The following is a 19,789-nucleotide window of genomic DNA, read 5'->3' on the forward strand; positions in this document are numbered from 1 at the left end:
AATTCTAGGGTCCTCAGATGTCCCCTCCATCCCACACACATACAAGTGCTTGCATACAGTGCCCAGTGAAGGTACAGGGGGAGAAGGGATAGGACCAGCTGTAGAGAGCAGAAGTAGGAATTGGTTAGGAAAATATTTACCGTAAGTCATATGATAGATGAAAACCTCATCTAAGATGAGGGTGATGGGGCTGATCAAGGTTGGCAGATAGAGACTGATTCTTCCAGAAGAGTAAGGGACCTGGAAATCAAGGATGCTGGCAAGAAGAGTAGTGGAGTCACAAAAGTTGGCAGAGGAATCAATCTCCAGGGATGGAAAAATCATGAGTCAAATGATGAATAGAGGGAGATGAAGATGTGGGCTCAGAAGTTCTAGAAGATTGCCTGTAGACAACAATACTTTGACTAAAACATCGAAGGCCTGAGTGGCAATGAGAGTGGGAAGACCATGAAGAGGCTGCCATCTGCATGCTAGCTTGAAGAGACAAGACTGACATGAAACAAGACTATTAAGGAAGCAATGTCAGTGCTTTCCTTTTCCTCTTTCTTTTGAACCTCATGAGATTGTCCAGTGCCTTTGTTTCCTCTGTTTGAAGGATCTTCTGCCCAGGTACCTGATGGCTCATTTCCCAGCTTCCTTTAACCTTCAGTGTAAAATAGACAACTTATCAAAAATTACAACCTCCCTTCTGGGAAGCACATATGCGTGCACACACCCAAGTCTTATCACTTCCCCCCCCCCACCCCGTCTTCCTTTTCTCCTTAGCACGTGTCAATATTTAACATACTGTGGGGTTTTTTCATTTCTCATTGTTGATGGTCTGTGTTTCCCTTTAAAATTTAAGGTCCCTGAAGACAGGGATTTTTGTCTGTTTTATTAACCCTTTAGCCCCAGTACCAAGGACAGTGCCTGTTGCATTATTATATAGTTGAATGATAAATATTTGTTGAATGAATAATCAATTTCTAGATGGGGCTTTTGTTGTCACAATGGCTGGCCTCCTTCACTTAGGGATTTGCATGTTCACAAGCCATTACCAGGGAATTTCTGCCAGTGACCACGTCTTAAATGGTTTTTGAATCACTTCCCACTCGATTGAAAATTATCTGTCCCATTTTCCATTTTCTTGGAATTTTTCTAGATAAATGGGAATTATTTTGAGAAAATTATCTAAGTGAAGGTAGATGGTTAAAATTAATCTATGATGTAATCCATATACTCTTTTCCATTATGGGGGCCCTCGGTGATTCCTCCCAAAGAGCCAGTAATGTGAAAATTTCAGGAAATGGGACAGTCCTTTGGGAGAAAATCTGAAGTCAGGAGAGTATTAAGCATCCCATGTAGAAAGCTGAGTGTGCCTTCTATGTTTATGTTTAACCCTGGGTCTTCCAGTGTAATTACCCTGGCTTAAGCTAATGTGTCATAAAAAGTAAACTTAGTAAATTCCATACCTATTTACTAAAATCGGTAACCCATTTAGGAAATATTTTTTAGTACAGATATGGGCTTTTTAGCCAAGACATTTTTACTTGACTACAATTTAAACCAATTTCCTTTTGTTTAGTCCACAAGGAAGAGTGAATAGCTAGTTCTAGTTATTTATCTTTCTTGCAGTAATATTGTGAAGGTTTAATAAAGGACAAAACAATACTTTTGCAGGTATAAACTGCAAGAGAAATAATGATGGCTTTATTCTTAAGTGGTTCCATGTCACCTTGCTATTTCATGCTTGTCATTCACTAATTAAATGTCAGTTCCCAATAGCTACACAGCTAAAAGTGTTATTTGACATAATCTAAAATAGAATCTAAGTACACCCAATTGTACTTAGATACAGATACTGTTTTTGCTCCCATTCCTCACCTTAAACCAGTTTCTCTGTTCTCCTTTATTGTTTGTCCCCTCCCTCTACTGCACACCTGCCATTTCCCACACCATTTCTCACCATCCCATAGAAGTGATTGCTCACCACCCTCCATGTATTATTAGTTACTATTACCAGTTCCATACCCACTGTAACAGTGCTGTACCCTGCTACCGAGAGATTTCATGCTGCTTTTGTTTTTTGGCTTTTGTTTAGTTTTCATATCAAGGACTGTGTACCCAAAGATGAGTAGGCTAGAACTAAGACCCAGTGTTAAATCAACTTACTGGAACTGAAGTGTATGGTAAAGAGATAGTGAGACATGAAGGTTGACAGAAAGAGGCAGCCACAGTTGAATGTATCAGTGGGATGACTCTGCCCACCATAGCAGCAAATGTGTGATTTGCCAATAAAGACAGCATTTTGCAGATAGGATTGTTCTTACAATGAGTAAATTGGGGCATTCACTGGCTTTTGTAGTCCCTTATTTTATCTTAAACGGCATTAAAACCATGAGAAAATATAGTTGTGTCTCATAAAAGATTCCATAAAGTAAAAAAAGGAAATATTAATGACATTTGTTTGATACTCTCCACAACATCACTTTAAGGCAGGAAACTAAGTTATAGAGAATTCAAATGACCAGCCTGAACTCACAAAGACAGTGGCAGTCAGAACTCAAACACAGGTCTTCGGAATCCATACCCAGTGACCCTTCTACTTTGATATAATTATATCCAACTCTGTACATTTTCTTATCTGTATGCCAGTAAAATAGTTATTAATTAATTGTTTTGAAGTTAATTCTATTTGGATGAACATTTGCCTGATATTTTATGTTAGTATAAAGTGTACAACACAGGTCATATGTGTTTTAGGTAAATTCCTATTCTGATAAAAGCCACTCAAAGAAGAATCTTTACTAACCAAGCTATTTCCTTAATACATCAAACAGCCCATTGGTCTGACTATATTCAGTTTTTCATGGGTTATTTTTATTTATTTATTTATTTTACAAATAGTTTATTGTCAAGTTGGTTTCCACATNTTTTGCAAGTTTAAATGCTTTCTCTGGTGCAGCTTTTCTCAGTTGCCACACAGAACAAACGTCATTGCACACTGTATACATTGGGTAGAGGAATAGATGTAGACAGCTTTGTGTTCTAAAAATCAAGTCTCAACTTATTATCATTGTGTCTCAATAATTCCTCTTCAGACCTGTTAGACACCTCAAGGAAATTCATCTGAATTCCCAAGTTTTAACAAAAGCATAATCCCACAAAGAATCTTAAGAACTTTGATTAAAGAAAAGGGGAGAATTAGTTATGGTGTCTCTTCTCCTGGACCATTTTCAAAATACATGTTGCATTCCAGTTGACTTCAAAAGGCCTGTATGCCAGCTCAATTTATCCTCTGAATTCTGCACAACGTGCCCTCAAAGGGTACAGAATTTTATTTCAACTATTTGTATATCCATAATATTTGTTTGATGTACAAAGCAGCAACATATGTCTTTAATGAAAATGTTAAATTCTAAAAATAGTAATAAATATGTCTGAGAGATCATTTGCTCTCTCAAGAATCTTACTTGTTTGGCTTACAAAGACTATTTTATGCCTGATTGGATTTTTTTCTTGCCTCTAATAGGGATCTTTTAGGGAGACTTTTTATGCCCAATATTCACTACTCCTTCCTAACAGCATTGTTATCAATTTTGGAAAATTACAGCTTTCTCATTTTCTGTTATGTTGGTCCATGAAATCCTGGAGCCTGCCTTCTACTAAGAGCCTGAGGGGAGGCTACTTTCTTACATTGCCTCCATAAAACAAAGAATGAAAGTGTATGCCCTAAATTTGGCTAAACTAAAAAGTTGTTATCTTGGACAAGTGAAGTGGAAGGAAGGAAGGAAGGAAGGAAAGGAAGGAAGGAAGGAAGGAAGGAAGGAAGGAAGGAAGGAAGGAAGGAAGGAAAGAAGAAGGGGGAAGGAAAGAAAGAAAGAAAGAAAGAGAGAGAGAGAGAGAGAGAGAGAGAAAGAAACAAAGAACAATCGGAATTACATTCCTCCTGGACTGGTTCCATCCAGTCTATTCTTTTTTGTAACTGAGGTAAAATTTTACAAGGTTAACATAAAATTAACCATTAACCATTTTAAAGTGTACAACTCACTGGCATTTAGTACATTCACAATGTTGTATGACTATCACCTCTGTCTTGTTCCAAGATGGTTTCATTACACAAAAAGTGGGAGGCATACCCATAACCATTTAAGCAGTTACTGACCACCTCCCCTCTCCCCAGCCCCTGGCAAACACCAGTCTGCTTTCTGCCTCAGTGGATTTCCAGATGACAGATATTTCACATGAATGGAATTATACAATATGTGGCCTTTTGTGTGTGACATCTTTCACTTGGCATAGTATTTTCAAGTTCCATCCCTATTGTAGCCTTGATCAGTACTGACCAGCCCATTTTTGCCCCCAGCTCTCTCCTAGCTTTCTGCTTCCTTTCCTCTGTTTCTGCCTGGGTTTCTGCACCTGACAAGCCCAGTCTTCCAATCATCCCAGCTATTCTGTCTGTTGCCTTTCTTCCCATTTCCTTTTTTTCCAGTGATGAGCTAATCATTGGTTTGTGTTTATTGCAATTGATGAATCGACACACTTTCTACTGGGCACATTAACTGTTAGTTTCTAACTGGCTACAAAAGCTCAAAGGCGTCTTTCCATTTTCTACTGTCTTTATGTGCCACGTAAATATATGAAAATAGTAGAGATCCATTTATCTTCTTTCTCTTTTATTACCCCTATTAGGGAGTACTTGTCTTTATGCAAAGACATTGTAAGCATAAGAAGAAACAGATCCGGAGTTCCTGGTGACTCATTCCCTCCATTTTGATGACTTAGCAAGAAATTCACTCAGTGAGAATCTGTTGATAGCGGAGGGCTGAGATCCAGGGGCTCCTGTTTTCTAACTGTGGCCAATTCCTCTAGCAGGGAATTTACACTTGAATAGAATGTATTCTATCCCTAAAGTCCCTTCAGCTGACTGCATGCAGTCAAACTAGGTATAGTCTAAAACCCCACTTCTATTGGGGTTGTGAGAATTTAGAGAAAAATATGCACTCTGCTAATTTTTTGCTTAAAAGTTTTTGTCCTAATAAAATTTATTTTATAGCTATACTGTGTGATACTAGCAGTATGTGCCCATACTCCTTTTGCATGACAAAGCAAATCCAATAAATATTATGAGAGACACAAATATAAATGGGACAAAAGTCTTTATTCTTTTTGGGGGGTCTGGGGTTTAGATTTTAGTGAATGGCATCATATCAAACACATTCTCCGGCAACTTGTTTTTTTTTTTTCTTTTCTTTATTTAAAAAATTTTTAATCAAAATATTGTTTCTTTAGGAATAGAATTTAGTGATTCATCACTTATGTATAACACCCACTGCTCATCCCAACCAGTGTCCTCCTTAATGCCCCTTGCCCCTTTAGTACTTCCACCCACCCAACAAAAGTCCTTATTCTTAAACAACTAAAATTTAATAGAGAAAACACCTAGGACACAAACTAATATAAGATAAGTGATGATGTTTGAATCATAAATCCTAGAATAGCCACAATGAGGGGGCACCCAGATTTTGCTTCAACACTTCCTTTGAAGAAAGACATACTCTTTCTTGAGGTTGATACTGAAGTGGCTGCAACATATTCCCCCATAATGCATCTATGCTTGTCTGTATTCTTCCCTCTAGAACTTCTGAGAGTAAGCCTATCCTTCTTCCAGCTGAGCATCCTCTGAATATCTGAAGATAGTTGTTATACCGACATCCACTCTCAGCATCCTCAATAACTTCACTTGTCTTACCGCTATAAAGCTCCAAGGAAACACAGGAGGGAAAGACCTCTGTCAGGTGGGAACCTGAGTGATATTAATTGAATAAGCAGCATTTGACTTCAAATTGAAAAACATTTCGATAAGTGAAGGCAAGAGGAGGGTTATTCCCAGGGGAGTGAGTAAGCAGAAAAAGCAAAGTTTATATTTGGAAAAGTGAAGATTAGGTCCTAAAGATGTCCCTACCTTAGGAGAGGGATTTCAGGAAGAACAGTGAGACCATGCAGGGTAAGAGCAGAAACTCAAGTTTGTAGTACAGTTCATTAGAAACCTTGAAACAGGGACACCTAGGTGGCTTAGTTGGCTGTGTCTGACTTGATTTCAGCTCAGGCCATTATCTCACTACTTGTGGAATCAAGCCTTCAGTAGGGCTCTGCACTGACAGCACAGGGCCTACTTGGAATTCTCTCTCTTCCCCTCCCCTGCCCACACTCTATGTCTATCTCAAAATAAATAAATAAATATATATTTAAAAAAGAAACCTTGAAACAGTTTCAAACAGAAGAATGACATGGTACAAGATATACTTTGGAAACATTATTTAGGTATAGAATGGAACCTAGAGAGAGACCAGAATAATTAAGGGGTTATTATGGAACTCTAAATGGGGTGTAAAAATGCCAGAGATAGAAAAATGGTAGGAGATATGATAAAAATAGGTCAAATGCAAGATACTGTACAGAAACAGAATCACCCTTCATAGCCCTATCTTATCTCTCTTTATTTTAATAGTAAAAACATCACTGCATAAGAACTGTAGATCATAGATGGTGAGGATGACAGGATGGTGAGGTAGAAAGCAACTTTAGAGTCACACAGGCTATACCTCTTGCTTCAGAACTGTTGTCATGCACAAGTTATTTCAGGTAGGAATCTCATTTGCCTAGTTTGTAACACAGAGGTAAGAAGTATGGTGGTGCCTGGTACAATGACACTAACTAGATGTTAGTTCCCATCCTCTTTGTCTTATTTCACTAAGACATTTTGTTAAGCTGCATTGGTATAGTAGGAAATATGTCTGCTGCTGAAAGCCACAAAACTTGAGCTCATGGTATACAGAGTCTACTGTGTGAGATACGCAAATGTGGTAGATTGTATTGCCCACGGTTACTCTCCTTCTATAAGAGGATTCCATTGCCCAACCATCATCACGTGACTTGCAGAGACTCTCTCTAGGAATCTTTTCTGCCCCACTGACTCTGAGATGTGAGCATAAGTGATGTATGCTATACTTGAGAAGTTTTAAGAGTCATTGAATATTTTGACCACTCCAATTTCCCTTCTGTCATGATAAAGACATGTCCCAAATGTGGGTGACTCCTAGAATGAAGGGAACTCAGGGATCAGAACCACAGGTTTCCTAAATTTGCTATAACCAAAATGTAGGTGAGAAATGAACCACTAAAATTTAGGGGGTTTTTGTTGCTGCAGCATAACCTGGCAAAAAAAAAAAAAAAAAAAAAAAAAAAAAAAAAAAAAAAAAAAAAATTGAAAAAAAAATACTATTGAGCTAGATTTAATAAAGAGGGACAACCAATTCTATCTGGGACAAAAGGGGGCAGTCCGGAAACAACTTGGAGAGGGGATGAGGCCATAGCAGAATGCGGAATCAAAAGTAGATAGGGGCTGGGCAAAGAAAGGGCTTCCATGAAAATTGGACATTTTATTTCAAAGCAAAGTGTTAACAAGTGACAGAAAAAGGGCTATTCGTGAAAAAGAAGATAGTAAAGTATGGTGGGAAGTTAGGGTGTATGTGGTGACATGCACTCAAATCCTGTAAGGCTGACCCTGACCAATCCATGGAAACACACCCTGCCTTGGCCGCTCCCAGGATTTCTGATCTACTTTTCTTCCTACAGCATCTAGCATCTTCTAACATGCCAGATAAGTTACTTACATATTATATTTATCATTTATTATTTCTCTTCCACCACTAGAGGGTAATCTCTATGAGGGCAGAGATCTTTCCCTGTTTTGTTCACTGGTGTGTCTCAAGCACTAGGAACAGTGACTAGACATAGTAGGTGCTCAATAAGTATTTGTTGGGTGAATGACTCCAAAGTCATACTAAGGAGGTTAGGTTTTATCTCAATGAATATTGGGAGCCTTTGACAATTTTAAGCAAAGGAGTAAAGTTATTTTGCATCTCAGAAATAGTATTGTCGCAGCAATATGGAAAATGGATTAGAGGGCAGCTCGGTGGCTCAGTTGGCTAAGTGTCTGACTTTGGCTCAGGTCATGATCTCGAGGTTCACAATTTCAAGCCCCATATCAGGCTCTGTGCTGACAGCTCAGAGCCTGGAGCCTGCTTAGAATTCTGTGTTTCCCTCTCTCTCTGCTCCTCCCCCATTCATGCTCGCTCTCTCTCTCTCTCAAAAATAAATAAACATTAAAACAATTTTTTAAAAAGAAAATGAATTAGAAGGAGGAAAGCAACAAACTCTCTCTTATTGATTCTTCTTAAGTGAAATCTGAAATAGCCATACTGTAAACTGTTTAAAAAGCAAGAGTCTTTAGGTGTTTATTGAATGTTTCAAAGCACTTCAAGAGGAACAGGGGTAGAAGTTGAGTGGGGCTTAGGAAGAACTGGGCAATTTTAGGGTGGAATAAAAGAGAAAGACAGGGAAATAAGAGATTTTAAATGAAAGAAAACACAAAGTAGTATCGTGATAGGATTGTGGGGGAGGGCAAGCAGAATATAGGAGTCTCTTACATGTTTAATGGTAATCAAAATAGACAAGGTTGAGAGAAATGATGGAATTAATTCCTCAAGGGAAAAAAAATGAAATTAAGCTCCAATACCTCTCATCTCTCTTCCCCCCTCTGTCTCTCTTCCTCTCCCTCCCTCACTCTCCCTTTCTATGTCTCTCTGTCTCTTTTCATCTGTCTCTCTCTCTCTCTCTCTCTCTGTGTGTGTGTGTGGGTGTGTGTGTGTCTCCTGGTCCTCACATATCTTGTCCCAAAGTATTACCAACTCCAAAACCAAAAACCACTTAAGTATATAAGGTTTTTAGTAGTTCTATCTTGATTTCTCCAAGAGATGCTTCGTATGTAGAGCAATGGTGCAGGTCATTTGTAGATCATATCTTAAGCACTAAGATACTAACATCTACAAGGAAAGGGAATTATTCCATTATATTTAATCAACAGCTATTACAAACATCACAGAATATTTTATTCCTTGTGGCTTTTCTTTTTTTTTATGTTTATTTATTGTTTATTTATATGGGGGGTGGGGGGAGAGAGAGAATGAGTGGAGGAGAGGCAGAGAGAGACAGAGAGAGAATCCTAAGCAAGCGCTGCATTTTCAGCACTAAGCCGAATGCAGGGCTTGAGCTCATGAACTGTGAGATCTTGACTGGTGCCCAAATCCAGAGTTAGAGCTTAACCGATTGAGCCACCCAGGCCCCCCTCTTGTGGCTTTTCTTAAGCCATATTGTAAAACAAATGTGTATTTTTCTAAATACATGTTTATCTAGGTGTAGAATACAGAATTGAAAACAATGGTTTTCGTTTATTCTGCATATCTGTGAAGGACTTAATCCTTTTGTAATATTATCCATCTATAATCCTTTTGTCATTAATCATGAGATTTTAATGGAGAATTCTGAAGTGCTTTTTTCAAGATAAAAAATGTTAAAGGCTAATGTTATAAATAGTTTATCTGCATACTCACTGTATTGTAATTTTTTAGTGCCGATTAGTTTTTTTTATTATTAGCAGTTCTAATCATTTAGTACATTGACTTAAGACATAAAAAGAGGATGATTTACTGCTAAATGTGCTGGTGTTTAAAATTGACTTCTACATTATTTTAGATTCAACCAGTCAATTGTCTGAGAAATTTATTTTATATTGTTAGAAAAATCACTATAATCAGATAATTAGGGTCTATGATAATGACTGAAGATACACTTCTAAATGATCAAAAGGCAGCCAGTGTTCATAAAAAAGAAGGGTTTCAAGTGGTTTCTGGAGTCCCATCTATTGGTGTCTCTTCTGAATTTTTGGCAAAGCAGTATCTCTCAAAGAGCACAAATGAAGAAGTTCTGTCAGAAAGTCATCTCTATCTTACGTTGGCCTTAATTGAAAGTCCATTTTCATGTCTTGCAAATCAAATGAATTTAGCTTCCATTAAAATACATTGAGGTCAACTTTCCCTTCCACCAGAACCAGAGCCAAGGATGCAGAAACAGTGAAGGCACAATATCTTCCTGCCTAACTGCTTCAGCGGCATCAGCAGGGGAAGAGGTAAAGATGGGCAGGGGAATTACTGAAACATCTACCCAGCCAACATGAATGGCTTTCTCTATAGGGATTTCAGACAAGAAAGAAAATCCAAAGAGCGGAGACAACAATGGGAGTGTGGCATCTTTTTGGAAGATGTATTTGGTTCTCTAGGGAAATTGTGCTCTATATATGCTAGGATTTATTTCACCAGTGCCCTTCTAATTCCCAGACCCTATGTGGAAAATAACTTATTTTAATAGTGCTTTAAGATGACAAATTTTAAAATACATATTTCAAATGTAACTATATTTTATATGGAACAAAGTTATCATTATTAGCACTGGACTATAAGGACCAAGAAAACCGAAGTGTTTGCTGCAAAAGTTCTTATTAACTATATAACCTAACACCAACCTTTCCTACCATAATTAATAGGAAATCTAATCACATAGTCAAATATAACTTTTATGTCTTTTTTGTACTCCTTTTCTTATGTTCCCTATCTGTAAATATACATCTTTTAAGATTCAAGCGGTATACAGCTCTTTGGAACATTTGTTACAAATAAGCTAGATAAATAAAAACTTGGCTGTAGAGTACAATACATTTAAATAGTTTTAATTAAAATGATTTCCTGGGACAAGTGGGCGACTCAGTCAGTTAAGCATCTGACTCTTGACCTCAGCTCAGGGCATGATCTCACAGTTTATGAGTTCAAGCTCTGCATCAGGTTCTGCACTGATAGTGGAATTCTTTTTCTCTCCCCCTCTCTCTTTACCCCTCCCCTACTCTCTTTCAAAAATAAATAAATAAACTTTAAAAAATAAATAAAATTATTTCCTCTTAATTAAAATCAATAACCATAAAGATTTATTCCTCACAAATATTTTGTCATTTTCATTCATCAAATAACACAAAATAAAAATATAAACGATAATTTCTTTGAGTCTACATTTAGCTTTTAATTATTTTCAATAGCTTCTGTGCTGTTATTTAGAGCATTAACAAGGGTCCAATTTAATGCATGCCTTAGGAACATTAATACTAAATGTTAAATATTAATGTTTTCCAAGTACACATGAGCAAATAGAGCCTCCTACACAGAACATGTGCTGTTAATTGTTTAATAAAATGCATAAAAATTATTTTAATAAATAAAATATGTAGTAAACAGTGTGGTTATACCATTAGATTGTAAGTTAGGTAACATTTTAAAATCTCTCTTCATTATTATCTTACCATTCAGTTGGTGATGTCAGTAAAAATTAGTCTCAAACCTGGGCCAATTGTACCCACAAGCTGTTTAATAGACTACAGCTGACTTAATAGTACCTAGGAATATTCACTACCGCGTTTAAGAGCAAATCAATGTGGTAAAATCTAATAAAATATAAAATATTGAAAACTTGCCTTGTGACAACTGTAACTTCTCTTTTAATGAGTGGGCAACTTTTTTGAGGTTGGTGAGAAGCTGATGAAACTGAACACATTACAGAGGAAGGCACGTGGGTCCCGCACCGCCTCTCAATCTCGCCCACATGAAACGTCTGCAACGCGAAGGCCGGTGCTGTGGTGGGTTGGCTGTGCTCTGAGGAGCCAGCGCCACAGATTGCCTTTTCTGTTTCTGCAGTGATACTGAAGAGCCTAAAATTAAGTCCTCCATCAAGAGCAACCACGGGCTGCACATAGCCCCAGTTCCAGGAAAAGCCTCAGATTGTTCAAGGCTAAAGCCATCCTCGGACCGCCCTCAGATCAGCTAATCAAAAAGCATTCCCATGGTCTGAGTCAAGGCTGGGAACTGCAAACAGTTATTTTATACAAGCTAGCCAATTTCTCACCGCTTGCCTGAACCCCACGTGGGCCCTTTAAACTCACCTCATAATTGGTCATTTTCAAAGGATTCTCAAAAGTCATGATTGGGTGTCACCAAAAGTAATGAACACCTCACAGATACTGAATGGTCAAAGCTGTTACCATGGGTGTTGTACAGTAGTAATTGGTGCTTATGTGATGATGCTACACATACTGTAACAGCCCCATCCCTTACTCCTTAAAAACCCTATTCGCTGTTCTTCGCTTCACCTTGCTGCCACGACACCGGTAGGCAGGTGACCCCTGCTCAAGCTTGTAATATAGACCCTTTTGTATTTGCATCGGTGTCGGCTCCTTGGAGGTCTCTGGGGACTCGCGATTCAGGCACAACAATACAACTAGTGACGCCAAATATATACAATCAAATAACACCATACGCTTAAAACGGAGATAAACTGTTCTTGTAATATATGCTTTCTTAAAAAATAAAAATCTGTAGCATCTTTTTGTCTGTCAGGGAAATAGAGTTATGGAGTTTATGTATATGTTTTTATTGTATTTTATATAATTTATTTTAGTTCATCTCTATGGTTACTTTCTAGTGTAAGCAATTTATCCCAAATCTGGAACTGGCCTTCATTGTCAGCTGGAATAATAAACTACAGTGATCTACCGTGAGAACATCCTAGTTATAGTTCAATAAACTGAAAAGTCAAATGTCTTTGAGTAATGAAACAAGGAATGGGAGGGTGGATGTGGAGAAAGGATATAGAGAAACTAATATAACGATGTGACTCTTCAATCCAAAGTTTAAAATCTAGAGGTCTGTGTGGCTCAGCCAGTTAAATGTACAACTTCAGCTCAGGACATCATCTCTGTTGGGCTCAGGTCATGATCTTGGGGTTCATGAGTTTGAGCTCAACCTGGGGCTCTGTTATCAGCATGGAGCCCACTTCATATCCTTGGTCTCCCTGTCTCTCTGCCTCTCTCTCTCTCTCTCTCTCAAAAATAAATAAACTTTTAAAAAAATGTTTACAATCTAGTTGGAGATGGAATCTACATAAAGTGTTCATACAGATCTAAAGGAAAAGTACATGTATAAAACAGCATTACCAGCTGCACAAACTAACAGCATAAATTGAACAAACACATAGGTTCTGAGGGAAGGGTGAGCAGAGGAAAGACTCACCAGAGGAGTCCATGGTAGATGTTTTCCGTAAAAGTTAATGCAGCGATTGACAAGAAAACTGGATTTATATAAATTTGAAGGAATGCTTTCTAGGTAGAGTACTTCTCTGAAAAACACAAAGTGAAAATGTTGGTAGAAGGAAATGAGTTATTTAAAATGAAGCAAAATCTGTGACATCTTGTTGTCAACAGAAAACAGCAAAATTAAAAAGAAAATCTATAAACCAGAGTATACTCTAGAGATTAAGTAAAAATACATTATATATAATCTAGTCTTTGTTACCATAAACATACATGTGGGGCTGTTACCTATATTACACATATTTTACAAAGAAAAAGAGAAGAGTGAAATATTTTATACTCAAAGTTATTAAGTAACATCCTATTTATTTCAAAACCCCTAAAAGAAAAAACGATGTGAAGCAAGTTCGGGGTCATAAAATATTAGAATATCACTTAAAGGAAGATATTTGAGTTTATATTAATTGTCAATATTTGTAAAGTTTTTTTAAAAAGGAAAAATATGAGCTTAGTAGCATCATGAGGAATTTAACATTCAATGTATTTTCTAGATACAGATGCTTATAGCTAAAACAAAAGCAAAGAGAGGTTCAGGGGACTGTGTGAAACAAACCAGGGAGGCTTATGTGGGGGGGGGGTAGAGTCAAAGCACCATTTGTAATAGAACACTTGACTAAGAAGCTGGAAACTGATTCCCAGGGTTGCTTCTAACACTCAGTAGCTAACCCAGCTCATCATCTATTAAAGTTTATGAACCTTTTGCAATCATTTCCAATTCCTTTCTTTTGAGTCAATAAACTGAGTGTAATGTAAGAGGATGGATAATGTCTTCTGGATCTGGGCTTTAGAAATCAATCAACTCTAAAGAGAATCCTGAATATGAAATGATATCTTTACTAAACAAGCATTTTTCCCCCCCTGAATTGTCCTCTATGGTGTGATCTAAATTGCTATTTTCACTTTCTTTTTAGGTCTATATGGGGATTAAAAATATATTCAAATAAGACAGAGTATAAGTTTCACCTTTCCTTTACTGTGCATAAATGGAAAACTCTCTTTGACATAAGTTTTATTTTTTTTTAAGTAAAGGTTTTTTGATATAGTATCTCCATAGATAGACCAGTTTCTATCAAGTAATGATTCTTCATGTAATCTTCAGAAAATATTTCAGGGTTATCAACCAGTGACACTGATATTACTGTGTGAAGTCAAGGATAATTATTGATGACATGCTCATTTGCTGCCATGAAGAAAAACAATTAGAGAATAAATTTCCAAAAATATATTTTCTACTCCTGATTTCAATGCAGTTACAATTCTTTATCTAGTTCCTTGCTTCTTTAAAGACATCTAATCACAAGATTCACACTGACCTCAAAAGAACTTGATAAAGCAAACGTCAAATTCTCAATTCAATGATTATGCAATACATAAAGAAAAATAACTATCAAAGTTAACCCAGTTGTTCCCATATTGAAGATTCACTATAGATCATGTACTTAATGAATTAGAAGTAGAATATGAAAATTCAAAATAAATGCCAATGTTAAAATTTTGATAAAGTCCAAATGACCCAAGGATATTCATAAAAGTAGTCTTGTTATTTACAGTCTTCAGATTTCCAGAACAAAAACCACTTTTAATTGGAATTTGCCCTAACAAAATGACCAATAGAAAAGAGATCCTTTGTTGGAGAAGACTTTAGGGTATTGCCAAAATAAATAAATAAATTAAATAAATAAATAAATAAATAAAAAGGGACTGGCAATAGAATATAAACATGAAATGCAGTAAGTGAAGATACTTCAAGAGTTTTCACAAACATTGTCATTCACACTTACAGAATTTACTAAGCAAAAGGGACTATGAAGTCTTGTGTGGTACTTTCTAGTTTTTAAATTGTTTACTGTTTTCATTGGTTTACTTCATCATAACATGTCCAAAAGGAAGAATTTGTCCTTTTTAATTTTTATTTTAAGTTTATTTATTTTGAGAGAGAGAGAGAGCATGGGAGAGGGGCAGAGAGAGAGGGAGAGAGAGAGAGAATCCCAAGAAGTTTCCATGTTCACTGTGGAGCCTGATTTGGTGTTCCATCCCATGAACCAGGAGATCAGAAGTTAGTCGCTCAACTGACTAAGCCCCCCAGGCATCCCAAAAGGAAGAACTCTTAAGGTGATTATTACATTCTGTGGACACTGGTTGAGAATACTTTTCTTATACTGTAATTAAAAGCTCTAGCTCTAATCATAATGGATAATATGGACTATGAAAGTTGAATAGCCTAACAATGTACCTTAGAAAACCAAGTAATGGAAAAAGCAAGTTGGTGTTGTTGTAAAATAAATGTTAAGAAACCTATGACTACAAACAAAAGATTGCATAAGGTATCCTAATTTCAAGCATAAAAAGCAATAAAACAAATTCCACTGCTCCTGTCAGAAATTATGTTTGAATAGGATAACATTTATGATTAATACTAATTCCTGAGTTTTCTATGCTTTAATTTATCTGAATGCATGTAAAAAAGCTTCCATAGGAAAACCTTTTGTTAGTTAAGGTAAAACCTCATGTACCCAAATTTAGTAAGAAATGTCAGAAATGCTACAGCTGGTAATTGCAGAGTGAATCTAAATCAAATAATAGCTTTTTAATCATTAGAATGATCACAGTAATTTGAAAGGTGAACATAGCAAGAATGATGTTAACATGAAATTGTTGATATCAAAAACTAAAATTAATACTGGATCATTTCCATCATTAATCAGGAAATAAATCTCTCTTGCAAGAGAACTTTCCTAGAGAGGCTAATAACTGCTATCACACTTCCTGAATCCATAAACCAAATATAGATCGAAGAGTGACTGATATTAGGAGCCTGAAAGTGACAGTTCCCTCATGAATTTCACCAGACCACGTGACCTCTGTAGTATTAAGACTTGAAGGAAAATTATCTTATCATGAAATAATTCAGCAGTCAGCTTGATGAGTTTGCTGCACTGCAAAAGCGCAGACATCTCCGTCAAGCTGATTTTTTGCCATTATCTGCATGTTTAGAGCACTACTTGAAAATAGAAAAAGATGGAATTAGGAGTAAGTTCTGTATTAGTATACAATCACAGCATATACAATAAAAATAGGTTCAATAAGCTGGAATGTGGCTAAAATGTGACCTCTAAATCTTTATTCATGATGGTTACTGGCATGCCCCAAATCACCATTTAGATTTTATCCATCTCTATCAAATACTTTTCAATGCCAGTCACATTTCTTTAGTCTTAGAGATATAAACACATGGGAAACTATACCAAAGAATATTTTTTTGATGTCCCATTCACTAAGCCAAATTTACCCCATTCACCGTGCTTTTTCATCAATATACACCTATTCCAAGAAAGTAGATTTAATTTTTTTTTGCCTTATGCCTTGTCTCTGACAAATATTTTAAAGCAAGAGGCAATATCACCTATGACTTCCACCCAATGACTTTGGAATTGCCATAAGAGATACAGGGGAAATAGTTTGGCTAAAAGTATCAAAATTTCAAATATCTGTATTCATTGACCAAACAGATCCAGCTCTAGGAATTCATTTAACAAACAAATATATGTATTTATTCAACTTATATACTCATGTTAAAGTTCAAAGATACACACATAAGTCTTTATATACATGCTTATATAAAAAGTATTAATTGTAGCAATATTATGATAAAATAGAAATAACCTAAGTATTTATTACTTAATATTTTACATGTTCATACATTAAAACACCATACAACCTAGTAAAATGAATAAAGTAATTGATTATAATATTTTGCTACCATATATATATATATATACATATGTATGTACATTGGAGCAGAATAAGTTACATGATTCAATTTTCTGTTTTTTAAAATAAATATAAAACTTTGTATATGGAAGTTTGGAAAATCATATTTTAAAGGCTGAACGCAATTTGGACTTCTTTTTCTAGGCCTCAATATAATATAGTTGAATCAAAGGAGGTTCTTAAACTACATTACAAAGTAGACTTCTAAGAGATAGCAGATTAGGACCCTGAGCCCCAGAAAACCAATGAGATTAAAAAAAGTGATTCCTAGAGGAAGTCAGGAGATCCTAGCTGCCAGCCTAAAGTGACAATTGGAAAGCCTTTGCTTCCAGTAAAAATTGTCCAGTAAGTTTTAACTACATCTTTACTAACAGATGGGAGGCTGAGATTGTTTGAGGTAATCAACAGTGAAATATAAAGAGTTGGAATGACTCTGGCAAGGGAATAGGCTTTCCCTACACTATATAGAATAAAGGTGAAGAACATGAGTGTTTCCAGGTTACCCATATACCATTTATATGCACTCTAAGTGCATTTTCCCTTGAAGTGTGTCTTGGTATCAGAGTGCTCATTTACTCCTGTCATGTCTTTTTTTATGGATATATTGTTGCTAATGTAATTAGTATTTGAATGCTGTATTTTATAACTGGTGACTTCCTAGCCTCAAGGAATAATGGTTCATACTTATAAAGGCATATAAAATATAAAGAAGCAAACCCTGCTGAGAAATGGAGTATAAGAACAAGGAAATATCAGGTAAATGACACATTTTCCATTTTAATTTAATACACAGCTGAATATTTGATTAAAGGTGGGGTGTTTGTTTGTTGGTTGGTTTGTTTTTACTGATTTGCGTAAATGGAGTTGTTTTTCCAACCCACCATTTTGGAGGGATGCATGCATAACACCTCTTTCCAGTCCCTGCTAGGATATAAGTAAGCTCCATGAGGACAGGCATACCTGTGTGCCATGTTCAGTGATGTCTCGCAATCACCTAGAAAAAGACGTGCCATATAATAGGTGCTCGTGAATATATAGATAAGTGGATGAATGAATAAATGAATGAATTTAATTGCCTTTTAAAATGAGGCTTCATATTTGCCCTATACTTGTGTGGACATACAGGCCTTAAACTTTGCTTGTGTTCCTAAGGGAAATAAAATAAAAAAAGTTAAAAAACCTCTGCCTACTGATGCATGAGATTAAGATTTATCCAGCAGAAATATTTGAGTTCCAGAATTTCCTAACACATATCATGAACTCTGTCTTATTCTGTTATCACTATGTGTGCCTTTCCAGGTAACCATTGACACCAGAAGGATTTACTTTCTACCCACCTTATATAGGTTCCCAATTTTGAACATTTTTCTGTCCTATATCCAACTATAATAGCAATAACACAGGATTTAATGTAATTATCATATGACCCAGCAATTCCACACCTAGGAGAAGTGAAAACGTATGTCATACAAAAGTATGTACATGAATGTGCATAGCAGCATTATTCATAATATCCAAAAATGAGAAAGAACCAAAATCTACATTAACTCATGAACTGATAAATAAACTGTGGAAGTTCCAGGGAAAAGGAGTGACTGCTACGTCACTGGGCATGAGTTTTGGAAGAAAGGGTGATGAAAATGTTTCAAAATTGATGGTAGTAAAGATTGCACACCTTTGTGAATATGTCAAACATCATTTAATTGTAAATACTAAATGGGTGGATTCTATGATTTGTGAACTATATCTCAAGAAAGCTATTATTAAAACCAGTAATAATTAAAAATTTTAATGTATTTACATATTCTTGAATACACTAAGGAACAAAATTCACTTTGATATTCTCCTCAAAAAGTTAATTACAAAAATTTTCTTAAGTTTATTTATTTTTTAGAGAGACAGCATGAGTGAGAGAGGGGCAGAGAGAGAGGGGACACAGAATCTGAAGCAAGGCTCCAGGCTTCGAGTCATCAGCACAGAGCCTGACACAGGGCTTGAACTCATGGACCATGAGATAATGACCTGAGCTGAAGTCAGACACTTAACTAAGCCACCCAGGAGCCCCAAAAAGTTATACTTTTTTTAAAAACATAAATATTTTTCTAATTCAGCCCCATTTAAATTGATTGGAAAATGTTCTTCTCTGCTAAACTTTTAATTTGATGATTTTTTTTTATTATTACCTATTTGGATGTTGTCTGTTGCTAATAAGTTTGATTTTCTTTCTTCTGAAAATAGGAAGCAGGAGTGACACCTCTGAATGTGCATCTGTAAGGCATCTTGCTTTCAGGTACTCGCACAGATGCCCCACGGAGGGAAACTCAATGCATGGGTGACAACAAAAGCTCTTCACGATGGTTTGAAGCTTATTTATGCTGGAAGAAGAAATGAGAAATCAGTTGAGTAAAAGAGGGTAAAATAAAAGTAAAATACTAGGGCATCTGGGTGGCTCAGTCAGCTGAGCCTCTGACTCTTGATTTTAGCTCATGTCAAAATTTCATGGTTGGTGAGTTCTAGCCCCAGGGTTGTGCTCTGCAATAACAGTGCAGGAGCCTGCTTGGGATTTCCCCTCTCCCCCTCTCTCTCTGCCTCTCCCCCACTCACACTTGGGCACTCTCTTGCTCTCTCTCTAAAAATAAATAAGCATATAAAAACAAATAAAAAATAAAAGTGAAATATCTTGAACGGCAAGATTATTTCCCATTTCACTGTTTTCATGGTCAGCCCCTCACTTCCCACAGCACAGTTCTAGACCCCACAAGTACATTTATTTTTTATTTTTTAAATGTTTTACTTATTTCTGAGAGAGAGAGACAGCGTGAGCAGGGGAGGGTCAGAGAGAGAAGGAGACACAGAATCTAAAGCAGGCTCCAAGCTCTGAGCTAGCCGCCAGCACAGAGCCCGACATGGGGCTTGAACCCACAAACTGTGTGAACCCACGAACCATGT

The 19,789-nt window shown here is 36.5% G+C and overlaps 1 long non-coding RNA gene across 1 annotated transcript in view; it reads left to right on the forward strand.

Annotated features, from left to right (window-relative positions):
- Nucleotides 1–19,333, forward strand: part of LOC144221748 (uncharacterized) — a 194,420-nt gene extending 175,087 nt beyond the window's left edge. Inside the window, exon 6 of the long non-coding RNA XR_013332169.1 lies at nt 19,079–19,333. This is a non-coding gene — a long non-coding RNA (uncharacterized LOC144221748). The remainder of the gene's footprint in view (nt 1–19,078) is intronic.
- Nucleotides 19,334–19,789: the final 456 nt, after the last annotated feature.

Source organism: Crocuta crocuta, unplaced genomic scaffold (assembly GCF_008692635.1).
Source record: "Crocuta crocuta isolate KB4526 unplaced genomic scaffold, BGI_CrCroc_1.0 scaffold397, whole genome shotgun sequence".
Lineage (NCBI taxonomy): Eukaryota > Metazoa > Chordata > Mammalia > Carnivora > Hyaenidae > Crocuta > Crocuta crocuta.